This window comes from Pinus tabuliformis, chromosome 8 (genome assembly GCF_031772625.1).
Source record: "Pinus tabuliformis cultivar Carrire ecotype Pingquan chromosome 8, CPIR1, whole genome shotgun sequence".
In the NCBI taxonomy this organism is placed as follows: domain Eukaryota; kingdom Viridiplantae; phylum Streptophyta; class Pinopsida; order Pinales; family Pinaceae; genus Pinus; species Pinus tabuliformis.
The window spans coordinates 2,072,535,975-2,072,553,635 of NC_142294.1; positions in this window are offsets into that span (position 1 = coordinate 2,072,535,975).

Genomic DNA, 17,661 nt, shown 5'->3' on the forward strand with positions numbered 1-17,661 from the left:
AGATAAGATCACATGAGCTGTGGACCATTGGCTCGACCGAATAATAGGAGGCTTTATCACTGACTTAGCGGTAGACACGACCATCAACTACAATGAGGGAGAGTGACATTTTCTCAAGGGACCGCGAGGTAAGTATATTAAATCTTTAAACACTTGGATTAATATGCTATTGTGTGAAAAGTGGGTTATGCGAATAAATTAATGTTTGGGACTACGTGGAGTGGGAATATCTATAGAAGCAGAAGTAGTGAAGAGCTGGAAACCAGTCCCTTAATTTTACCCTCACGGGAAAGTGAGGAAGAGCTCGCGAAAGTTTCTTCGAGAAGTACAGTTACTTTGATAAGGTAGCACATTCCGTGTTACCACCTCCACCCACACCACCACCCATCTCACACTCCTCACCTCCATCTCCACCCACGCCACCTCCGCCACCACCACAGTTCAGTTTGGTGAGCGCGATCAAACTACCGGTATTCAAAGGAGTAGGGAATGAAGATCCGGACCAATTTTGGTTCATGGTAAGAGCAGTATGGGAAGCACAAAGCATCATGGATGAAAATATTAAAAAGGATACGCTAGTAAGCACGCTGCAGGATTGCACATTAATGTGGTATATCAAGCATTCTAATGATCACCCAAATGTAGGAATCACAAAGATCTGGGCTGCGCTAAACAGGGAATTTAGCACGCCAAAATCAGAAACACAATCAATCATCAGGTTTAAGGAGATTGCGATGATCCCGAACGAGACCCCTTGGGATTTGGACCAAAGGATAAAGAGTACGATCCGTGAAGCCAATATGATGTTAACAGATGCACATCATTGCACATGGTTTGTGGCCTCACTTATGCCACACTTAAAGATGACGTTGTCGTAGCAAAAACTTTCCATCCAGGCCGAAGCGTTGGAGATGGCAATGAGATTACATGAGACCCCTATACAAGATCCTAGGTTGGGACTCCAACAAATCCATGCGCACTACAAAATATATGTTTGGAAATGCAAAGTTTGAAACAGTACAGGACACCTCATTCGAAGGTGCGCGAAGAAGTATGGTGCATAAAATGGAAAGGTCAAGGGCATCACAAGGACCACTGTCTAGTGGTCGTGAACTACTTTGCAAGAGGAGGGCCGATTCCATTAAGACCAGAGGCACAAGCAGGGTCGAGTGTGGCATCTGCACTATGGTGCGTGATCTACAAGATAGGAGGAAAACACAACAGACAATTGTCATCTATTGTAGAAATATACGCAAACGTCCCAGCAATTGTTTTGTAATTTCTGTAGGTCAGTAGGCCATGATGAATGCACTTGTTGAAGCTACGAACTAATGATGGATCGGACGCCTACCTACAGGGTGCAGACTAAAAGGCTAGCCCTCAACCCAAATGCAGGGATGGCGCGTACTATATTTCAGGGCCACGGTCGAAGTCGAGGCAGAATGGGACCAGGACGGGGTCGCAGACAACTAATTTGTTACAATTGCGGAGGGCCAGGGCACTATGCCCGCAATTGTACAAACCCAACAAGAATATCATGTCGGTACTATAATTAGTTTGATCATGAAGTAGAAGACTTCCCTTCACTGATAACGAGGATGCACAAAAAGGGGGTACTCCAGCCCCCTCCGACTCAGAATCTATAGATGATGAGGTCTGAGCCACGCGAAGAAGACCTGAATGTAAACATGATGCTCAGAAGCGGTATGACCATGCGAGATGATAAAGGGAAGAAGCCAAAAGAAGTGAGTGGGTTCGCAAGGCTCCTATAAAGGAACTCAAGTTTGATTTAGAACACGTGAAGGAGGCATTAATGGAAGCTAAGAAGAGCTTCACAGAGGCCTCCACTTCAGGTAGTAAGGATCAACTAGAACGAGGGATGGATCCTTCAATGCTCACTACCTTTCCAGAGACATGCATGAAACTGTTATGTGACAGTAAGGTAGTCAAAGGACTACAGGGACTTATCACTAGGTGCGCAGGGTCAGGAGAACCACGCATGGTCTAGAAACTTGGAAAGCATGCATTGTGCACCGAAAGGGAAATGAGCTTGACTGTGCAAATATGTGAGTATGAAATGGATCAGGTAATCCTAGATCTAGGCTCGAACACGAATGTACTACCATAAAAACATGGGAATGCATGGGTAGACTCACACTACAATGGTCCCCTATTCATTTACGAATGGCGAACCAACAGAAGATTTTACCCATGGGAAGATTACAAGGGGTAACAGTTGATATTGAAGGGGCGAGCGCGCAAGTAGATTTTGAAGTGATAGAGATTGTCAATGACAGTAATCCCTATCCCATGCTACTGGGAATAGACTGGGCTATCGATATGAACAAAGTCATAAATCTAAAGAAGCACAAAATGATGTTTGAGAAAAAGTCGCTATGCGTAACAATACTGCTAGATCCAGCCGAAGGAGCGCAATACACTGAACTGGTGCACAATGATGATAGTGATGACAATCTCAATTGTATTTACAAGATAACTATGCGAGAATAGGATTGGGTGAATCCGACTGTAGATGGAAGAATTTCGTGGGAGTACGAAAGCTCCTGCACTTCAGATTTAGACGAAGAAGTAGAGCAATGGCAGTATCAGCTGCACAAAGTAATGACGCTGAATTGCAACATGATGATTACATCATTGCGTCACGTAACAATAGAGGCAAGGAAGCTATCGACATATGATGGATTAATAGCGGTGGATGAATTTTTGAGCAAATTTGAAAGCGCAGTACCAGAACAGTAGTGATTTGATGCTCTGAAATGGGCATTGCACGAAATACCTGCACGATGGTGGGGTACGCATCAAGGAAATTTTAAGGACTGGCGTGGATGTAGAAGGATGATGCGCCTACGTTTTGGAAAACCCCAGCTCCAAACAAAAGCAAATCAACGGGGGTGGAATAATGTGCGCGCCCACCTTTCTCGATGGGTACACACATATGTTGTACAACCCACACAAGCGCACACCACCCGCTAGATAGAGAATCAGAACAAACCCCAGCAACAGGAAACGTGACACGCACTACTAATTCTCCATGACAAAACATTTGACAGGGTGTGTGGAGTACTGAACAAAGTTCACCAAGTGAGACAAACTGATTGGGACCTGTGCATGCCAGTGATTCGATGGGCCTATAGGACCATGTGCAAAACCCTGAACGTGGAGATGATTCCAAAGGTGTGGAACAGAGTAGAAACCGTAAGTTTTGAAGAAAATACAAAAAGGAATCCACACGTAATGACTCCTGTAGTTGTGACAGTGTGCGTTGGCTAGGAGGAAGAAATCACACATCTACGTGAGGACGAACATCTAAGGATTCACGAAGCCATCCGGTGAGGGAACCTTAGACTTCACAAACTCGAAAATGACAGGGTAAGATTGAGGAAGAAAACAATTTGGATGGACGCTGAAATCAAAAGGCTGGAAAACGAGATCATGCAAGCATGTCTCGTTAATAAACCAAGGATGACAAAGCAAGATACGGATGATCATACCATTGCATTAGAAGATTCTCACCGAGATTTTATGACTCTACTACCATGGCTACGACCTGACCTCACCAAATGCAGTAACTAGGGGAGTGCACTACATACAGTAGAATGTGTGATGCTGGCGATCGCGCAAGCCATTGAGGAGTTTCCGCGGACTATACTGGAAGGCACGAGTGGTGCGACCACCTGACTAGCCGTAGGGAGCACAGTCCTAGTGCTCTAGACAGTTGAAAGAGAGAGCAGGACTATAAAAGAGTCTGTTTGGGAGTTGAACGATGAGGGAGGTGTGCGCAGAATTAGCATGTCCCAAGATTCGCACCCACGCATGGGGGCCTGCATTGCCGCGCGGGTAGGCTGGGAAGTGACCATTGATGTCATTGTTCATGACAAGATGTCTTATTTATGGCAAAAGGGAGTAGGCAATGGACAATTAAGACACGAATTAAGGGCAAGATTTGGGGTAATCTACCCTCAAGAAAGCATTGATGGCCCATAAGTGGGGGAAATGGTCGAATTTGAATTCAAAAGGCGCTATAAAACTCCAGGGGCTAGCCACAAGACAACACTTATTCATTTGATAATTGAGCAATTGATTAGAGCATAGATTGTTGAGCGCCAAGCAAGATTTGATCCCCAAAGTTCGTGAATGCCCACAGAAAGCTCAACCAGGATGACAACTACCAGGAGAGGTTTGAGCTCAGCAGAAGGAACCACCAATGAGATTGCGCAAAACCCCATGGTACATGATGTTCCTGGAGACATTGGGGTCGTTCCGGAAATCCGAAATTGTCTCAGATGCCGAAGCCCAAGAAAGATAAGTAGGCAGTGGCACTAGTTGGCATGTCCCTGAGGAATCTGTGGTTCGGTAAAATCTTAATGGAAGAAAAGGGAAAGGTTGTCACCATTGAGACAGATGACAAGGAGGAGGACCTATAGGCTCTCATTGATGAGATAGAGGTAGCAAAAGACATGGAAGAGGACATCTGATCGGTGCGCTCTGCAGGGAAATTTCCCAAGTACGTCCCTCCACGGAAAGGGAAAGCTAAGATACCCAAGGACTTGGATGCCACTAAGAGTGCACTCCAGACCCTGCTCGTCCCTGACGAAATTGTGTTTGAGGGTTCGCACGTGGGTCGCATACCCACAATGAAGTTTGAATATTGGGACCTCACGGACAATGAGAAGTTCCCACACTTGGAGACATAGAACCTCATGAAGCAAAGCATGGAGGGGCCAGTCACAACACTAGAGCCACAAAAATGGCTACGTGGTGTCGAGAAGGCCAGATTACTTCATCTGATGTGGATTCCACACTTTCACAGCACGCCCATCACTATTTTTGTCATCAGGCAACTACTTTGCCTAGTGCACAATGGGTACTTATGGCTGGAGGATTTCCCGGCTCCCCTGTAAGGGAAAGGACCCTGCGGTGATAGCAAGAAAAAATGGAGATTTGGCGCTAGCAGAGGTCATGAAGAAAAAATAAAAAGTGGAGAAGAAAAAGAGGGGTTACGCAATTAACAGCATTAAAGATAAAGGGGTGCACGTAGCCACCCAACAACTGGCCAAGAAGGTAATGAGAAAATGCCCCTGAGATGAGGTACCAGCGTTGGTAGTTGCGCTGGAAAAACAATGCGTAGAAGTGGTCCAATTCAATTGGGCTGAGTTACTCTGCAAGGAGTTCCTGACTAACTGCAAGGAAGCCCAGGAGTAGGGAAAGACCTTCCACTACGCGTGGTTTCCCTTGTCCATTTTATTGGTGATAGGGGTGTTGGAGAGGTAAATCCCCTCTACGGATAGAGGCGATCCCTACTAGCCCAGCAGGGGTCTAGCAACAATCACACAATGCTGCTATGCATGTTCCTAATTACGATTAAACAAGAGGTAAAGAGCACCTACTTGGATTCCTGCGCTGTCGTTTGACGAAGAGATGTTGCCTTCGCTCCTTCGCCTCGGCTGGTCACAATCCTCCGCGATCTCCGCGAATAGATACCTGCACACACGAAGAGGAAACAAACGCAAGCGTGAAATCTAGTAAAAGCAACCATACATCGGTCAGAAAAGATGTAATTCACATTTAACCATAGCATAGACAAATGAGAATGGAACAATAATAGCAGTCATCTATTATTAATCAGAATAGAGAAGAGTACAACCAAATGTTCTGACGTCGGTAACCTTCTCAGGAGGGGCCAGTCAGCATGTATCTCAAGCATTCACCTTTGAGGATGATTCTCCCAAGACAAACAACTCTCTCTCACACACAAGTAACACAAAACATCCTTCCCTAAGCAATCAATCACTTCCACACCTAGCACACCAAACCTATAGTAGCAGCAATCTGAGCACTACAAGCTCTGCACAATCCAAGCTATTCCAAGCTATGTCTAACTAGCTACTCATGGTAATGGTGAGAGTTTATATAGGAGAAGGAGCCTCCTAAAAGGGTGGAAGGATGAGCTTATCTTCAAGGGAAGTGGTTGCAAAGGGTCGAACAGACATGCCATAGAAGGGAGTCGACATTCACAAAGCTAACAACCAAGCCTGGAGTTATCTGGAAGGCTGGTTGTTTGAACAAATTCGCCCAAACTGGATCAGCGCGGATTATTAGGAAACTGTCGCGCTGTCGCCGCGTCTCAATAACTGGGACAGACATGTCAGCGCGGAAGTACACGGGAAAGGCGCGCTGTGGACCAGCGCGGAAAAGTGATGTGCTTCCGCGCTGGCAGCGCACGGAATACACTACAGGGCGCCAGTCATCGCGGTTATTTTAGGAACAGATGCGCTGATGAACAAAACTTTGGAAAAATGGGTTTTTGAGCCAGTTCAGGAAGCAGGAACTTGGTGATTGTGAATTCTGGGCACAGCAGGGTGACTGACAGGAAGGCAGTGACAAATTACTGTGTAACAGATGCCCCCTAAAGCATGAAGACCGAGAGAGTGGGAGGGGTGAAATGCTTTACAACACACGCCGAACTGGAACACCACCAGGAAGGACCGAAAATCTCTGACAATCAAGTTCATGCAGTCTAGGCATGGGCGCAGCCATCCAAAAGACATGCGGAAATGGTCTGTGGAATGGACGCAGCCACCCAGCTAAGAGACCAAGACAATGATAAGGTATGGTCGCAGCCATCCATGAAGACTCAGGTATGGGCGCAGCCATCCATCAATGAGTCATGTAATGATCATCCACAAAATCGCAACCTGGACCGTAACAGACAGGGATCCAGGGTCTTGCGCTCCATCTCGACCCGAACAAAGTACAAGTTCAAACATGTGAATACAGGAGTTGAAGTCGAACATGCATGAACATCGTCTGATTACCAGTCAATGATGGAAACTGTTAACAGACGCGAGAGGTACCACCAATAATGACAATGGCCCTCAAGGTACTATAGGTACAATCCGCGGCGTGTGAATCAATGAGCTGGCGTCGAACACCCACGGAATCATTCGATCGAAGGCCAGTGATGTAAGCCTTACATCGAACACGAAGAACCTGCCATTGAGGCATGCAGGCTCCAAGGCACCTGAAGGGAGTCTCTAAGTCACCCTCCCGGATAATGAGTTGGAGTCGACGGGAAAGGACGTTGATCGAAGGTGGGCCATGATGTTTCCCACATCATCGACGTGAGATAGAGGTAAAATAATTTGTGTGAGATAGCAGACGAGGTTGTATTGTTGCAGAGGTCAACTTCTCTTGAACACATGGCGACACTAAGACGGGTTTGGCAGTACTTGACATCAAATGAGCAGAGGATATGGTGATGATGGCAATGAGCAAATGAGAGGCCAAATAGGATATCCCAAACCCATGGAGGCTAGTGAAAACAAGATGAGATGACCCCACCCAGACACGAAGCAACGGAGTGCCATGTTCAAGAGCGACGTACTGCCGACACGACTGTAATCATAGTTCCTTTTTCCCCACCATTCCTGCCAGGTACCCCGATTATTTTTGGATGACAAGCCTGACGGGGATAGCATATGCTTGATGTGCGTCATTTCGACAATACCCGATGTCATTAAGTGTTTAACGAGCCTGACAAAGGAAAAGCTCGGCATCTTTTCTTGTTTCGAGAGTCTAAAAAGATCGCGGAAAAGGAGACTCCAGGGGGGCCCTTTTTCGTACAGTTGTGTCTCTCGAGCCCGAAAAAGTATAAAACTATGCTCGAAAGAACCGCCCGACCATTACGACCGAGGAGTACTTTTCGTGGATAGTGCCTTTGACCCGAAAAAGTAAAAAAGCGGTCGAAAACACGTCGTTTTAGAGCCGATATCGAGTGCGAAACGACAAACACCCGGCAATCTTTTTAAGTTCAACGGTCGAAAAAGAGCTTAAAATGACCGCCTTTCGTTCCTTTTAACGAGCTGAAAGGAAGCTCGGCTATCTTCTCTCGTTTAATGTCGGAAAAGAGCTTAGAGACGACATATTGGGGATCACATGCACGGAGAACCGTCATGACCAAGCTGCTTTATCTGAACCTGCACAAGAGCACTACCTGCATAAATCCATTCGATATGTGCAAAAAACATATTAAAACATGCATCCGACAAATTTAGGGCTAAAGTCATCGCTAAAAATGGTAAAAACCCAAAAAATATGGCCATTTTATGAGTTTTTACTATAAATAGGGGGAGTAAGAAATCATTTTTACCATTTTACCATTTTGGGACGTGAAGGACGTGGAGAAGCCAGAAAGTTGACGGAGTGATTTCAAGCCAGTACGGACACCATTTCTCGAACCGTTTCTTCTAGGTAGGTTCTCTCTTCCTTGCCCTGCATTTTGATCATGTTTAGTAGGTTTTTAGCGGTCGGATTTGCCCAATTGGGTAAATTCTTGGCGCACGGATGCGCTCTCGGTCAGCGCGGAAATCCCACGCGGGTCCGCACTGGCCGAATTAAGACAGAATGCGGCCAACTTCGGGTCAGCGCGAAAAACCCGTGTTCTTCCGCGCTGACCTTGAAAAATAACAAAGGGCTGCCATGGCCAGCGCGGAAAATTTTTTTGTTTCAATATTGAACGTGAAAAATTCTATGCCAGCACTTCTAATTGGTTTTCATGGCTTGTGCAGGACATAATGGCTTTCCAATGGCAGGAAAGAGTGCACGATGTTGAAGATATTGCTGCTTGGGCCAATGTGGATTGCTGCAATGCCATGCGGGCTTGCGGTTTTATGAAATTTTTCCTCACACCTCGCTTAAGGGCTCAGCATGATCTTCTCGAGTTACTGATCAGGGCATGGAACCCGGTGGATATGAAATTCACTATCCGGGGCCAGGATATTGAATTTGACCATATGGATATCTTCTTCCTGACTGGGTTGTCACGCCGGGGTGCGAGGCCCATCATAGAGGGACAACGACCTGGCGGCGGTCCTTTAGATGATCTCATGGCTCGAGTATGCCCGGAGGCTGAGAAGACGCGAAGTGGGAAAGTAGCAATCCCCACAGTGGGAAACACAGTCCTTCGCACCATCCTGTTCATGGTGACCCGGGCAGCGGGAACCATGGCCAACCACGAGGCTTCAAAGACCCACCTCATGCTAGCTCTCGATTGACTTGAGCCTACAGTGTTTGACTGGTGCACAGCAGTGACCAACAACATGAAGAGGCAGCTGAGCAACTGTCGTCGCGGGGAGACGAAACAGTTTGGCTACGGGTCTATCCTGGTCCTGCTTATCCTAGAGCGAGTGCCAGCCATGCGGCTGCAGACGATGGCCATGGATGCTCCTAGGGATCCTCGCGAGACGAGGGCCTCAAGATGGGCTCGCATCATGCCACGTGGAGGTGGTGGCAGGCCACATAGCTGGGGAGCATTCTTCCGGGACTGGCTAGATCAGCAGGTTATCTTCGTGGAGGACTGGCCATACGCGGGCATGGATTTCTGCAATGACCCTGACCTGGTGCTGCCCCCAGGCGAACAATGGGATGATGCAGGTATAACACTTCGACTTTTTGAGTTTTGCAATGTTTTTGGATTTTTTATGCACGTCTTAATAGATGTCATGGTATGCAGATGTGGGGCCTACTAGACCGATTGGCCTGGCTGCCACGGCACGGAGAGAAGGACAGGGAGCTGGGGCTTTGGCCTTAGTCCCTCCAGGGGTTGACACGTCAGAGACTGTGGCTCGCAACCTTGAGGGGTTGCTGGAGGGAGTGCCTGACTACCAGGGGGTCGAAGAGGTCCCCTTACAGCATCAGATCCATACAGTGGGGGTGGAACCCAGGGTGCACCGCCTTCTGAGGCGGGTAGCACGAGCAGCTGTGTACTACAGAGAGCATCATCCAGCTGACTAGTTAACTAGGTTTTATTTCCACTGTTGTTTTGAGACACATGACTCAGATGTACTGAGATTTTGGACATGCACACTTATTTTTGAGCGCCTTAGTGCGCCACACGATATATATATATATATACATACCGGTTTTTAGATGGATCATTGTTACATGTGATGATGTCTTGTTTATGTTATGCAATTTGTTCAGTACAATTGTGATCTTATGTATGAATTTGCATGACACATGACCCATGGATTTTATATTTTTTAATGCAAGCTTAAAAGCACACACATGCAAACTATGCTTGAAATGATTTATTTACATATGCTCATGGTCTTACTATGCTATCTATGTTTTCCTGTATGATGTTTATCTGTTACGCAAATGTCTATCTAACACATGATTTGCCAATGCATCAGTCAACGTATTTAATCATCTTGGAATGTGTTGATAAGTAATGTAATCAAAATTCCGTTCCAACAATCTTACACGCAGGTATAACCTTAGTATGCGCTGGTCTCTGACGGAATATCGCCTGTTAAGTTGATGGACGACCAGCTGGGAGTCCAGGTTCACCACTAGTTCTCGGATGCTGAGGTCAACTGCTTCGGCAAGTAATTCAATTACAGCGCTGTACTCGGCAACGTTGTTAGTGGTACGACCTAGGCAGACACCCTGAAGGTCTAACAACTCTCCGTGAGGATCGTAGATCACCCACGCCGCCGAAGACAAATTACAAGTGCTGCGGCAGGCACCATTAGCGAAACCAACATAAGGTGCACTAGACATCTGCACAGGAAAAAGAAAACATAATAAGAGGCAACCACGCCTTCGTACCAAAGCAAAACGAAACTCATGCATGAAAAACACAAAACACACGTATATACAAAGCGAGTGCGCGAAGTTATGCATAATATTTCTTTAGATACAGCCCGTTGCGGGGCTTGTCAAGAGGATTTCCTTCATAATCAATCAACTCATATGCGCCCTTTTGTAAAACTCTTTTCACGATGTAGGGACCTAACCACATGGATTCGAGTTTTCCTGCCCCCAGCTTATCCTTGGCTTGATCGTAGAGCAGTACTAAATCTCCCTCAACAAAGGAACGAGGATGAATATTCTGGTTGAAGTGAGCCTTGACTCTCTTCTTCTGTGCTTCGATAGCCAGAGAAGCCAAACGACGAGTCTCGTCTAACCGTTCTAGGTAAAGAAGCCGTTCCTCCACCGAAGTGGTGTTGGGAAGCAACTCGACAGCTAATTTTAATGAAGGAATCTCGCATTCGACGGGAAGGGTAGCCTCCAGTCCATAAACCAGCTGAAACGGGGTGAAACCGGTGGCATCCTTCACAGAAGTCCGGTAGGCCCACAAGGCTGGGAAAAGCATAAGATGCCAGTTAGACTTGTGCGCATTGACGGTGCGTTGAAGCATGGTGATCAAGACTTTGTTCACGGCTTCCACTTGACTGTTAGATTGTGGATAGTACGGTGACGAACTATCTTGGCGCAAACCTAGCTGGGTCGTTAGATCCGTCATCATATGATTTCGGAAATGCTTTCCATGATCTGTAACAATAGCCTGAGGGACTCCGAAACGAGTGATAACATGATTGAATAAAAACTGCGCCGCTGTGTGACCGTCTTTGTTTAATGAACGCATCACTTCGGCCCACTTGGTGAAATAATCCACAGCAACGATAATGTACCCATGCCTCCCGGCCGAACGAGGGTTACAGGACATATAATCGATGCCCCATTTGGCAAATGGACCTACGGTTACGACAGGGTGCAGTGGTGCAACAAGTGCACGCATCTTCCGGTGGTAGACCTGGCACTCGTGACATGCACGTACAGCAAGGATGCAATCCTTGAAGATGGAAGGCCAGAAATAACCAACACGAAGGATCTTCTGGGCGGTAGCATATCCAGACATATGGCCGCCACAAGCACCGGAGTGGCAGTCATTCAAGACTCGCTCAGCCTCCTCGAGGGTTAAGCATCGGCGAAGAACAGAATCGACGCCGAGGCGGTACAGGGTATCGCCCAAAATGCGATATGGTTGAGCTTGGTGACGAATTCGTCGTCGAGCATCTTTCGATGTGTTGGGACGAAACGAAGACGTTTGTAAATATACGATAATGTCCCCGTACCACGGGTCGAGAGTGCTGATGAGAAATAGCGTTTCATCCGGAATATGCTCCTCTGAGCGAGATGGTGCGGACTGAGATGGTAAGGAACAGAGCAGTTCGGCAAAGACCAGAGATTTCTTAGACTTGGCTGCAGTGAATTCCAAGTCAAACTCTTGGAGGATTACGATCCACTTCGAGTATTTGCCCCCCAGCAACTGACGTGACAAGATGTAGGTCATGGGGTTGCAATCAGAGATCACGGTCGTTGTGCGCAACAAGATATAATGACGGAATCGTTGGATGGCACAGACAGCTGCCAAGGCCAACTTCTCGACATATGCATAGCGAGTTTCCGTATCCAGAAGGTTGCGGCTAAGATAGTATACAACATGCTCGGTGCCATCATCATCGTCTTGCACTAAAACCATGCCGATGGTGGTATCGGCGGCAGCCAGATAAAGGGTGTAGTCACGGTGGTAGTTCGGAGGTCTTAAGAGCGGAGCTGAGACAAGAAGGTCTTTAAGACGCTCAAAAGATTGTTGAGCGATAGCGTCCCAGCGAAAGGGCGTGTCTCGCTTCAATAATCGTGTGAAACCCTTAGCCACCTCGGCATAATTTGGGATGAATCGTCTGAGAAAATTAGCTTTTCCCTGCAAGCTCTGTAACTGCTGAAGAGAGGCAGGGGGAGGAAGATTCAAAATGGCCTCGACCTTAAGGGGATCCAGACGGATACCTTCCCGGGAGACGATGAACCCGAGCAGTCGGCCAGATTCTACGCAGAAGACACACTTATGCGGATTGAGTCGAATACGGTAGTGTCGACAGCGGAGAAAGATTTCGTGTAAATGAGATGGATGGTCTTGACGTTTAGCTGAATGAGCTGGAAGGTCATCCAGGTAAGGCTGTACAATGTGTCGGATATCATGAAAAGCATACGACATTGCACGCTGGAAAGTGGCACCGGCATTTTTAAGACCGAAAGGTAGCTTCTTGTAAGCGAAGGTGCCCCAAGGACAAATGAAAGCAGTCTTATGCTGGTCTGCGGGGGCTATGTTGATCTGGTTGTAACCAGAGAAGCCGTCCATAAATGAATAAATTTCGCTTCCTGCGCAATCATCAATAAGCTGATCAATAAAAGGCGTAGGAAAGTTATCTTTTGGACAGGCGCGATTGATGTCGCGATAGTCAACACAGACCCGAATAGTACCCTGCTTTTTATTCACAGGGACTATATTGGATACCCACTCCGTGAGAGGAATGGCATAGATGAAACCAGCTCGAAGGAGTTTTTCAACTTCGGCCTTGATGGCTGCAGCCTTTCAAGGGTGCACTGGGCGTTAACGCTGACGAACAGGCTTAGTGCCGGGATAAGTAGGGATTCCGTGCTCCACAATACTGGGATCAATGCCGGGCATTTCCTCGTAAGACCATGCGAAAACATCACGGAATTCACGAAATAAAGCGGTATAAAGTTGAATTTCCTCAGGAGTGCATGTGACTCCAATGAAAATATTCTCGACAATCCCTGTTTTGACAGAGATGTCGATAGCCAGGGTTTGCGTAATGTTACCCATATTTCCTTCCGAAGACACTTGATATAACTGAACAGGCGTTTGGAGAGGGATAGATGGGACACATGAAGCAAACCGCTCGAGACATGTGACCATTTCCGAATGAGGAGGGAGAAACGAAGAGCGATGGTGGTAATCTAACCAAGGGAGTTCCTCGAGAGACATAGTCTCAATGATAGCCTCGTCGGAGGGAAATGATTCCTTCAGGGGATCCGAAGTGGCCTCTTCTCCCAACCAAGGGAAGTGGTCATATGAATCGGGAACACTGCTTGGAAAAGCAGGTTCAAGAGGTGGAGCCGATGCAGCGACAATCTCGATGTAGTTGAGCTCGGCAGGACTCAACGGCATCATCTCGCCCCAAGAGTCTTCCTGATTCAAGGGAGGGAGAACCCATGGATCAGAACGTACTGTAATCATGTTAACGGAGGTGAGATTCGGAGGTGGGAGGGGAAAGACCCCCATCAAGGAGGGATCTTTGAATAATCCAGCACCCACACTCACTAGCGACTTGGAGGTATGCTCTACGAATGGCACATTCCCTTCAGAAGAGGAAGCAAAAAAGGACAGCTGGTCCACCGTGACGATTTTCCCTTGATGGGGAAAGCGAACGACACGGAACAAGGAGGAAGCCACGGCTTGCATGGCATATGTCCAGCTTCGTCCAAGGAGGAGGTTGTAAGTGAGATTAGCGTCGACGACTTCAACCTCTACTTCTACTGTTTTCCCTTCTAAAGAGATAGGCAATCGCGGGAGGATACCATACGGACGAGATTCTCTTCCATCGAAAGCCTCCAGGGTCGTAGGAGACTGGCTCAGAGCAGGAGAACCAATAGCCTTCCAGCAAGCAACCGACATGATGCAGGTTGAGGCACCTTCATCAATGACTGTACGATGGATCGTTTTGCCGTTGATGAGAACCTGTATAAGGAAGGCCACCTGGTGAGGCAGTCTCTGCGTGAAACCCTCGAGATCAAAAGAAATTAAATCCGAATCTGCCGGGTCTATGCCACCAATCGCTGATAGCAAGGACTTCCTCTGGGAGGGGCAGCTCTGGAGGACTTCTAACGCGGACATAGCAGACGGAGCCTGAGCTAAGTCCTCCACAATGCTATAATGCTGGGCAGCACGAGCATTGGGGTTATAAGATGACTTCCTGAGTACACCTTTGGGAGGGGGTCGGGGGATCGTCTCAGTGCTGGGCCGTTCGATGTGAAGGGGACCAGAACTGGACGGAGGAGCGCTGGAGGGAACCTCCGGCTCTTTACCGACTGAAGATGGATAATATTTCGCTCGAGTTGAAACATGGATGGGGATGGTTCCAGCCATGAACACCTGAGAACCGAACGAGGAAGAGGATTGAGAAGGATCTGCCACCTAATGCGTCTGCTGGGACGGGAAAGGCTCTTTAAGCACAGCAGGGGGCCCTGGAGCACCTTTCAGAAGCCGACTAACCTTGGACCGCCTAGGGCAATCTTTGGTGTAGTGATCCTCCTCGCAGATGAGACAAGGATACTTAGGCTTCCGTTTGGCTCCTTCCTCGGAGGGAGGTTTAGGAGGGTTCTGCTTGGGCTGTCCAGATTTATCTTTGTCCTTCCCTTTCTTTTTGCCTTTCGAGGATTTGTCTGCCGCGGTGGACTGAACGGCATTTACCTCGGAGGTATTCCTAGAAATAGATTGGCCCTGAGGAGCATTCTCGTTAGAAGCGTTCTGTTTCTGCTTCCCAGGGTTCGCGACCGATTTCTTAGATGATGAATTTACCAAACCAATGACTCCATCAACAGAAGGCTTTGGTGGAGCTTTGGGTTGTCCAGGCCTCGGGGCGTCTGGCAAATACTCATACAAAGTACCTGACTGAGAATACACTAAGTCGAGGTACTGAGCTCGCGCGATCGCTTGCTCCTCAGTTACACACGCCCCCATTGCGATATCTTTGGCAATTTTAGGGACAAAGGACGTGGTAAACCAGTCGGTCAGGAGTTGATCAGGAATCCAAAATTTAATCAAGCGACGGCGCCTTCTCCATTCATGTATATGATCAGAGATGTGCGTAGCCGTATCCTGTTTGAGAGACGTGAGCAGATGGGTCCCAGTCTCGTACCGAATGGGTAACTGAAAATGAGTTAAAAAGGCCATAGCCAACGAGTTGAAGTCTGAAAACATGCCGCGATTGAGTTCGATGTACCATATAGCAGCTGAACCAGTGAGAGTCCTCTGGAAGAGGCGAAGCTGGATAGAATCATCAAGCCATGAGTTAGATGAGCACCAGAGCTGATAAGTCATTACGTGGGCCTGAGGGTCCTCTCCGGCTTTGCCGTCAAACTTTGGACAGTCACCTGGTATTTTGGTTGGAACCGGTGGCCAATACGGATTATGCAAAATAGGGTCGTTTGTTAATTTGGACACATCAGGTAGTTCCAACGTTGCTAAAAATGGTAGCTGTGGGTTAAAGGACATCTGTGGCTGCGGATTCGAGGCGACATTAGGGTTCCACCCAGATGGTGGTTGCCCCCACGAACTTTGTCCGGACGGACCCGGCCCAAAAGGGCCTGGCGCGTAAGAATTTTGTCCCGATGGACCCGGTCCAAAAGGGCCTGGTGCATAGGGAGTTTGTCCGTAGGGGTTTTGTCCGTATGGATTTTGGCCATATGCGGACGGTTGTCCCTGTGTCTGCCCCCCAGCTCCCCATGTACTAGCAGCTTGCCCGGCAGGTGCACCATATTGGTAATTTTGATAAGGAGTGACCTGTGGTTGCTGATAATTTTGATAAGGAGCATACTGATTTTGCCCCTGGGGTTGCTGGTAGCCATATGACTGTTGGGTCCCATACGGAGCCTGATAGGCAGGCTGCGTTTGGTAAGAAGGTTGGTAACCTGTTTGAGTTTGAGGCCCAGGGTAATTTCCTTGAACCGGCTGGGGTTGAACCATATGTCCCGAAGGTTGACTTGGCCGGATTTGAGATGGACCTAGTTGGCCAGCAGGATAGCCCTGCTGGGCACTAGGTTGTCCATGCGCCACCAAGGGTCGTCCTTGCAGAACGGATGACTGAACTGGCTGGATAGCTGGTTGACGCCGAGGTTGGCCAGCTTGTCCAGATTGACGATTAGGGCGGACAACGGGTTGACCTTGCTGTATAGACGGTTGGCCCGTTTGCCCCCCAGTGTGAACAGATTGAGAAGAGGGCTGGGCTTGCTGCATGGCAGGCTACCCTCCTTGGTGTATGGGCTGAGCAGAGGGTTGGCCTTGCTGTATAGCAGGTTGCCCCCCTTGCCCGGAAGGATTTGTGAATTGAGCGGTAGGTTGGCCCTGGGGAGCGTAGGGTTGTCCACCCTGCCCAGGGAAATGACCAGACTGGGTGGTAGGTTGGCCCTGTTGTACATAGGGTTGTCCACCCTGCCCAAGAGGATACCCTTGCTGGACCACCGGTTGATTTTGAGGATTGTAAACTGACCCAGTTTGTCCATATGGGTACCCTTGCTGGAAACCGGGTTGGCCTTGCTGAATGGAAGGCTTCCCTGGTTGTCCAGTAGGTTGATTCTAATACGGATATGACAGACCTCCAATGCCCGTGGGTTGTCCCTGGTAAGGTTGACCCTGTGGACCCCCAGATTGTCCTGGGTCAGGCGGGCCATAAAGTGGTTGCCCCTGGGGGGTTTGCACATAGAGTGGCTGGCCTTGATTGGGTGGTCCTATGGGTTGTCTGGGAGGATCCCGGTTCCCAAGAAAAGTGTGAGTAGCGGGATCATACGTAACATTCAACGGTTCCTCGTTTTCTTCGAAAGGACGATGAGGAAGAACTGAAATGCTCTCGAGGTACTCACCGTTTTCATCATAGTAGAAGAGGGGACCTTCGTAATCTGGGTCCGTTATGGGTTCCCCAAAAGCATCATACGGCCCTGACCCTGGAATGCCACCAGAAAAGGGACCAGCTTGAGGGTTTGCAGACGAGGAAACTGGTACAGCACTGACAACCGGAGTCGAACGTGCTACACAGACAGTAGGTTGAGTGGGAACTGAGGTAACGGGCGTGTTAAGCCCTGTCGTAAGGGGTGTACTAAGGGGTTGCGAAACAAAGGGCCCGGTGGAGGCAACAAGACTAGGATCCCATATAGTTGTAGAAGTCGTTCTAGCGGCGTACCTATCCCTCACTGATTGATATCGTGGAGGGAGGG